We start from the raw sequence: 8,843 nt of genomic DNA, 5'->3' as shown, positions 1-8,843 counted from the left end.
CAGAAAAGAGATTCCTTTTGAAATATTACTGCTCATTAACAATGTACCTGTCACCCAAGAGCTTTGATGGAGATGTACAATGAGATTCATGTTGTTTTCATGCCTGCTAACACAACATCCATTCTGCAGTCCATGGATCAAGGAGTAATTTCAACTTTCAAGCCCTATTCTTTAAGAAATACGTTTAATAAGGCTATAGCTGCCATAGACAGTGATTCCTCTGATGGATCTGGGCAAAGTAAATTGCAAACCTTCTGGAAAGGATTCACCATTCCAAATGCCATTAAGAATATTTGTGATTCATGGCAAGAGGTCAAAATATCAACATAAATAGGAGTTTACAAAAAATCGATTGCAACCCTCATGGATGACTTTGAGGGGTTCAAGATTTCAGTGGAGAAAGTAACTGTGGATGTGGTGGAAACAGCAAAAAACTAAAATTAGAAGTGGAGGCTGAAGATGTGGCTGAATTGCTACAATCTCATGATAAAACTTGAATAGGTGAGGAGTTGCTTCTTAAGGATAAGCAAAGAAAGTGGTTTCTTGAGGTGGAATCTACTCTTAATGAAGATGCTGTGAAGGTTGTTGAAATGACAGTAACTTAGCTGATAAAGCAGCAGCAGGGTTTGAGAAGATTGAGTCCAGTTTTGAAAGAAGTCCCGCTGTGGGTATGGGTAAAATGCTATCAAACAACATTGCATGCTACAGAGAAATTGTGAGAGCAAGAGTCAATCAATGCACCAAACGTCACTGTTGTCTTATTTTAAGAAATTCCCACAGCCACCCCAGCCTTCAGCACCCACCACCCTGATCAGTCAGCAGCCATCAACATCGAGGCAGGACCTTCCACCAGGGAAAAGATTATGACTCACTGAAGGCTCAGATGTTTGTTAGCATTTTTTAGCAATAAAGTTTTTAAATTAAGGTATGTACACCGTTTTTTAGACATAATGCTATTGCACAATTAATAGACAACAGTAGAGGGTAAACATAACTTTTATATGCACTGGGAAACCAAAAAATTTGTGTGAGTTGCTTTTTGAGAATAATATTTGCTTTATTGCAGTGGTCTGGAACTGAACCTACAGTATCTCCGAGGTATGCCTGTACCCTCTCTCCTCACTTCTGTTAAAGTGCTAATCTTTCAAGACCTAATTCATTTACTAGCTTTTCCTGACTACTCCAGTCAGGACTTTGAATTCCTGTAATACTTACTCAATGCTTATTATACAACAGGTTGCATTTTTAATATTTTGTTTGACTAAGTCTTACACATAAACTTTTTAAGAGTTCAACATGCAGAGAAGCAAAAAAAAAAGGACATTTCGGGCAGTGGACACGGTGTGTACAAAGGCACAGAATTATGAAGTAGCACAGAGTATCCCAGTAAATGCTAGGTTGTTTACTATAGCTGGAATGTAGAGTATATACTGGGAATGTGAGAAAAGTAGGAATCAAACCATGAAAGAATATATAACTCATGCTACAAAATGTACATCTCACCTGCCCCAGCCCCTACCATAATTAATGGGAATTCATCAAAGAAATCAAATAGGAAAGATTTATTGTATTAGTTTTAATCAACTTTGATGTAATTTCTCTAGGTTTTAATATTCTTCATTTTCTTAGATCTTATTTTTATTTTATATACCAGTAAAATTATTATCATATTTTTATGCAGTCTTTTTTCTTAATCTATATATATCCTCCATATACTCAATGTGTACACACATATATATATATAGACACATATAGAGAGAGGAATTGTTCATTGCTTTAAAGGATGGGATTACACACACACACACACACCTGCACCTTGCATTTCTCACTCTACGGTGCTTTGTAGAAATAGCTCTAATTTAGTTTTTTAATGACTGCAATATTGTGTAGTATGGAGGTACCAAATTTTTTTTAACTATTCCCCTATTTGAAGACATTCATCTTGTTTCCAGTTTCTTTATATTTTTCAAGGAGATATAGCTAAATCAAACCTTATGTTTATCTGACTAAATTTCACTGTAGGCTATGATTAATTCACCATAAACTATTAAATAATCCATGTAGGTTTGGGTATATAAGATGAAGTAAATTTATATTGATAATTTCTTATTATGATACTGTCTCATACCCTCTGTTTGCTACCAAATTGGTGGATATTTAGGAGTTGTTCCCAGTAGTACTATAACATCATAATGCATGAAATAGACCCATTTGATGACTCAAATTTTAAGTTAAAGTATAGTGATACCTTATATATTAAAAATAGGGAAATTACAATAATATTTTCTAAACTGAGATGTTAACAGGAATTTTATGACAGAAATGTTCCATGGTCAAATTATTTGGGAAAATATACTGAATTGAACTGGGTTCTGCAAATGTTCGCATTTCTCTAAGAGTGCATTATTCCATGAAATGCCATTTGGTAAGGAGTGCTCTACATTATTCTAAAATAATATAGACATCTGAATTGTGTTCAGACATAAGAGTAGATTTTCAAAGGCCATTTTTTGTGGCACCATTTTGATAGACGTGTACTGTTGGTCCCCCGGTAGTACAGGTCTGGGAAAGATGACCCACTCAGATTGCTGCTAATTTGTCTAAGTGTTATTCCCAGTACCCCTCCTATAGTTAATACATCTATTAATCAATCACAAAAGCTTGGAATTCCAGTGATACTGGATTATGAATATTGTAAAGCATACCCAGTACCTTCCTTACCTTCATAGTTTTGCAAACTCTTCCTGTTCCATCTGCCCATAATCCTCTCTTGTTATGTTTCTGTATATTAAGATCTCAGTTTTCTTTAAATGCTCCCTTGTTTTTGAAGCTTTCTCCAGTGGGAATTAAAACCATTCCTTTTCTGATTTTCTCATACCGCTTCGCCTTTCTTTCAGTAATTTAACTTCCTGCCTTAGGATTCACACAGTTGTTGTTCATGTACATTACAGTAGATGTTGTGCCATGACCTCTAGTTCATGTGGAGGAGCTCATAGACCAGCTGAGGATAAATAAATTTATACAATGTGATGTGATATGTATTTATAATGGTACACAATGCTAGTGGTAAAAGGAATGACATGAGAAACTATGGACTAAAACGTTTGAATGTAAATTAGCTTATATAACTAAGATTTTAGCTTTATTTAGAATGTTTAAGTCTAGAACTGAAGTAGAATGTTGTACTGGTTATTGTACGTAACTTTCTCTTCCACTTAGCTTATAATTGCTCTGAACACCTGGCCTGTATATTACTTATTTTGCTGTTTTCTATTGTACCTATAGCACTCCTATAGATAAATAGAATACATTCAATAAATGTTTGTTAGATTGAATTAATTTTTAGAAGCTGCAATTTAAAAAAAATTTATGCTTACAATCTGAAATTTGATAGTTTATGTCTGCATATTCAGACTGCTATTTTATTCTTAATTTAAGACATAGTTATAGGGAAGGCAACAACATTTTAAAATCTTTATTGTTTTTTGACTCTCAGAAGCACTTTTGGAAACTGTAGACTTACTCCATGGATACTGCCTTTGCACAAAATATTTATGGAATTGCTTTTGTTCCTTAACATACTATTTTGCATGCACATTACTAGTTTCATCTGAATTCTTAAGCCAACTAAATGTCATGTCAAACTAAGCTTAGTGGGTCAAAAGTTATGTATGCCTTTTGGGGTCAGAAACAACAAGGGATCTTGTGTCATACAAAAGTTAACTGTAGAGGCAATTACAAAAGAGAAATTCCAGAAATATTTTCACAATTCTGGCATTTCTGGGCTTGTTTACAGCCTCCGAAGATAACCATTTTGAAGGACAAAAGTGACTTAAAGTATATTTATTAAAATACCACATTCTTCATAGTCCAGTTTATTAAGAAGAGTTGTTGGTTTTGTTGGACTGGAATTTAAGCATTTTATTATGTTTCCTGACTAATTATCTGTCTAATACTATTTTTAATTGGTATTAAACTTTTACCAGTGACCCTGATATTATAACTTGTTTTTAATTAAAGAATAGCATTCTTATCTCATCATTTTCTTTCTTTAAAAAAATGCCATTACAGCCCAGTTTTTTTATTTTCATTTTGTATTGGATATTTTCCATCATGAAAAAAAATGTATACATTCATGCTCATGATTTTCTCATTATTATATTCATTGTTATCATTAGGTATTGATAATGGAAGATGAGACCAAAGTCATCCTTATTACCTGATTATCTGATCCTTTACCTAAAGGAGCGTAATCTAGAGATAAGACCTCGGAGATATCAGATGAAGCAAATACTGTAAAGCAGCATTTATTTCAATTGCACTTATTTCGTTTCTGAGAAATTAAATAGGAGTTGAGCTAAAGTTAATTTTGCTTTAGCCAGAAAGAAAAGAATTGTCAGTCATATTAATCCTGTAGACATGAAGAGATGGATCTATTTAAGAAAACAAATGCCTTTTTATACCCTTTGAGGTCACTTGGGATATCATTTATTTCTAATTTTTATTCTGAATTCAGAGTATTTTATTTTATACATTTATAAAATCAGCTTTTATAGGGACTAGGTACCATTTTTCAATTTCTCTTTAATTTGTGTTTTACTTATAAATAATAAAATAATTGTACTACTCTAGACTTTACTAATTAAGTCTGATAAGATTCACTTGTAAGTAATTAGTACAGAATACATATTTTCAAAAGGATTCAAACAGGTTTATGGAGCATACAACTTTAAATATCAAAGGGTAAAATAGAGATTTGGGGTGTACTAGCCTAACCTTTTAAATCTGGTAGATAAGGAAGCCGTCTGAGCTGCTGTCACATGCATGACCTGGAATAATTTGGACAATTGGGCATTCTTATATTTTTTATGCAAAATATATATTCACAAATACTATCCATCATGTCCAGATTTTTAATAAGGTACTTTGATTTTTGTGAAAATAAGTTATAACTATTACAAGGATAGTATACTTTGTGAAGAAATTGGGCTTGTGTTATTACAGTTTTTAACAATTAACATTTGCATACTCTTTTACGTTTATCCAAGATTTTTATATTTATTATCCCAGTTCATCTTAGAAACAATAGAGATAATACTTACATGGTTGATAGGAGTTAAGACTCATTTAGCTGAAGAACACTTGCCCTTTCTGCCCTCCCCTCCCCCTCCCCCTCCCCTCCCTCCCTCCCCACTCCACACACACAAGCTTAGGCTAAAAGGAGATATTGTGGTTTATAGGATAGAATGGTCTCCAGAAAGACTAATCTGAGGCTCGCAGTTCTTATCCCCTGAATTGGCTTCATTGTCAGCTCCACACTTGGTGTCACTGACAGTTTTGAGTGTCAGTGGTCCTGATCTGATTAAGTATCCATCCTTGGAAACCTCACTGTGGACAGAGGGATAGGGGGCTATGCAGACTGGCTTTGGCAGTTAGGCCCACCTCTAAAGCTGTCTAACGGGTGAGTTGTCAAAAGGAAAATTGGTATACAGTTAGCAGAAATAGCAGGAAAGCATGGTGGAGAGACAAACTTCAAGTATCCACTCCAGCAGGTATTATCATCTCTTAACAGATGAGAAAATGGATAGTCAGAGAGGCTAAATGATCTGCCCAAACTTAGGTCCTCTGCTTACAAATTCTGCTCCAGGCTGCCTTAAAGGAAAAGGAAAGTAAGAATGGATAAGACAAAAGAGGTGGTTCCAGGTATTTATTTCTAGTTTGTGTTTTGAAGTGAACCAGGCAATATTGATTTTAGGGTGATGATTAGGGTTAGAGTTGTTGAACAAGACATTTGTGGGAAATAAAATGTCGTGAGGTCTGTGCAAGGGAGTAGTAGGAGGTACAGTAGACATGATCCTTAACATCCAGAGTTAGGATTTGGGGATAAAAATTAAAATAGCTAGCATTTATTAACCATTCCTTATGCTTCAGGCACCGTGCTAAACACTCTTCCTATAATATATGTTAACATTCACAACATTCCTATGAAATGAGGATTTTACAGATAAGGAAGCATAAACAAAAAGAGATTTAATATCTTGTCCAAGACTATATAACTAGAAAGGGTTAGAGTCAAGATTTGAGCCCAGGAGGTCTAGAACCCACCACAGTGCCTGTTTTTGTTTTTCATTGTTACCAGTTAAAGTAGCAATGTTTAGTTACCTGCCATGTGCTGGCTGCCATAGCAGATATTTGTCTGGTGTAACACCTGTTTTCTAGAAACTTACCCTTTAAGGTTGGACAGTACAGCAGTTCATACGCAGCCACATTTAAGAATTTAAATTTGAATTGCTAAGTTCCTACAGATCATTGTTAATGTTAATTTTATACTGTTCTATATTTATCAAAGTTACACATGCACATAGTTTAAAAAATCAAGTAGTCCTACAAGACTTATTTTTAAAAGAAATTAGCAGTTTCCTGTTCTACACCTCTTTTCACCATTTTTCCAATTACCAGAAGCAATCACTTTCGGTTCTTTCTAGGTGTTTCTTTTGGTGTTTATGAAGAAGAATATCTAAATAAATGATTATATTTCTACTTCTTGATTTTTTTTCAGCTTCACATTTAATCCATTAATTTCCCACTGCTCATGTTTAAAGAAAGGGGGATATCTGGATAATACATAATTGGGGCTTGATGACTGTGCATTCCATAGATCTGACTATGCTGTTTTGTTCAGGAACTCCCAGTGTCAATTTATTGAGAACTTTAATCCAGTTTTTAATCCAGTTAGATTCTCTTTAATCCAGTTAGATTCTCCAAAGAAGAATCTTTCACTCTCCTACCTAGAGGTTATAAGATGCGCTACTAGCATTTTACAAACTAAGTAGAAGAGGACTTGGGATGTCATATTCAAAGTATAAAATTTCATTCAGTTCTGTTTTCAGTAGAGTACTCTGCTGACCAGAATTCTCCAAATTTCCCAGTTTGGGAACCTTCTGTTTTACCACTCCAAAGAATAAACATTGTCTTTGGCTAGGATGATAGAGGGAGGGGTACTTGTCCAGTTGCAGATGGTAGAGAGGGAATGCAAGAGACTAATTCTTAAACAGACTTCCAACCAGCCTTGCTCTTATTTCTACCTTTAAACTACTTCCATAAGTCTGGGTGCTACCAATTACTAAGTTTCTTGGAAACTGTAATGCAAATAAAACTTTTTCCTGGCTTTATCTCCTACTAGTTTAAGATTTAGTTTGTTTGGATTTGCTAAGTCAGTTAGCTGTAGTCCTTCTGCTGTCTAGTTTCCAAATTTTGGTACTGTCATTCATCCCTCATTCTCTTTTTCTTTCTTGTTTCATGCTTTTTAATGAAATATTTAATATTATATTGTATTTTAATGTGGTTTTGAAAGGGGATGGAATTAAGTATATGTTCAATCTACCATCTTTAACCAGAAATCAACATTATTATCTACTGAGTAGTTTTTCTTTCTAACATGTGTTAGATTTGACATAAATACCTTTTTTTTAAATATCTTTTTCAAAAAGATAATTTCTATTTTAAGAAAATGGGAAATTACCATATCCAATTCCTATACTCAGTCTCAGAGTAAGACTTGAAGAGATTGCTGGTTATGTATCATATATTTTATATTGAATGCTTTTATTATGACACAGGCCTGCTTTCTTCACAGTGTGTGGGGATGTTTAGTACTCCATTGCCCTGGGAACAATAACTAAGAGCCATATATTACAGAGCTCAATATATTAGAGTCAGGACATGGACAAGATTATCAAAATTTCCAAATCAAAAACTGGGCAACATTGTTTAACCTTTAGAGGAAGTAATTGTTTGTTTCATTATCTTACTTAATATATGTATACAGTGATTTTTGGTTATTAAAGACAGTGTCGTGTGTACATTTCATTATTTCACTTAATACAGTATAACATAATTTTTGATTGTCACACTATGTTTTATGAATAAAGATTCAGAGACTCAGAGAAGTTAAGTTACTTCCCCAGATTCTTATAGCTAGTGGGTGACAGAGGTAGAATTTGAACTGAGGATTCACTTACTTCAAAGCTAATACTCTTTGGAAGTGGCCGTGTATAATAAAATTTGGAAATATAGGACCACCGTAAACTTCCCCAGAACTTGGGGGGAAGTCACAGAAAGGTTGCTATCAAAAACTGTAACCAGCAGAAACTAATGCAACATTGTAAAGCAATTATACTCCAATAAAGATATAAAAAAAAATTGTAACCAGAAAATCACACCATTTATTCTTTGTACATTTTCACACAACCATTTCATTGAATCCTTGTAACAGCCTTATGAGCTATGTAGGTGTAAAATACCGTTTGCCTATGTGTGAACAGGATTAACTCACAAACCTCTTCTCCTGGTCCCCCCACCCCATCACTTCCATAGATAAAGGAAAACTTAATCTTACCAGCTGGTAGTAACTTGGTCACTTCTGAGTTAAAATCGAGTCAATTTAGGCTTTAAACTAAGATTCTTCTTATCCTCTCCTTCCCTTCTGCTCTTCCCCAAGTTCCTGGGGAGACTCATATCGTCCTGATATTAGCGGATAAGCATGGGCTTCCACATTCTTCTCTCTGCTTGCTGGTCTCTGCTGAGTTACTCAGGGCCCTTGGCATTTGGGCACCATGTGCCGTCATCCGCTGAGATGTGTTTCCTCTTGCTGGGCCTCTGGACGTCATATACTTAGACTACTGCTGCGGTTCTTGCTGTGGTCTCCAGTTGTGAGGACCAGGTACTCTTCACCCTGTTTCCTCAAACCCCAGTCTCCTTAATATCTGCCAGATCAGTCTTAGCCAATTTTGCACCCCTCTCATGGCAAAGGCTTCAGTAACTTTTCAGATGTTCTGCCACAA

At 34.8% G+C, this 8,843-nt stretch overlaps 1 protein-coding gene across 4 annotated transcripts in view; it reads left to right on the top strand.

Annotated features, from left to right (window-relative positions):
* Nucleotides 1-1,065: 1,065 nt before the first annotated feature.
* Nucleotides 1,066-8,843, top strand: part of MBD5 (methyl-CpG binding domain protein 5) — a 154,892-nt gene continuing 147,114 nt past the window's right edge. For 3 of the 4 annotated variants that reach the window (XM_032637477.1, XM_032637481.1, XM_032637475.1), the window contains exon 1: nucleotides 1,066-1,098. The gene's annotated coding sequence lies outside the window, so the exon portion shown is untranslated. Of the gene's footprint in view, nucleotides 1,099-8,603; nucleotides 8,723-8,843 lie in introns of those variants that run through there. The other variant, XM_032637476.1, reaches the window with a different exon arrangement.

The sequence above is a fragment of the Phocoena sinus genome, chromosome 7 (genome assembly GCF_008692025.1).
Source record: "Phocoena sinus isolate mPhoSin1 chromosome 7, mPhoSin1.pri, whole genome shotgun sequence".
NCBI classification, from domain to species: Eukaryota; Metazoa; Chordata; class Mammalia; order Artiodactyla; family Phocoenidae; genus Phocoena; species Phocoena sinus.
Note: the sequence above shows the minus strand (reverse complement) of the source record. Positions and strands in the feature narration are given on the sequence as shown.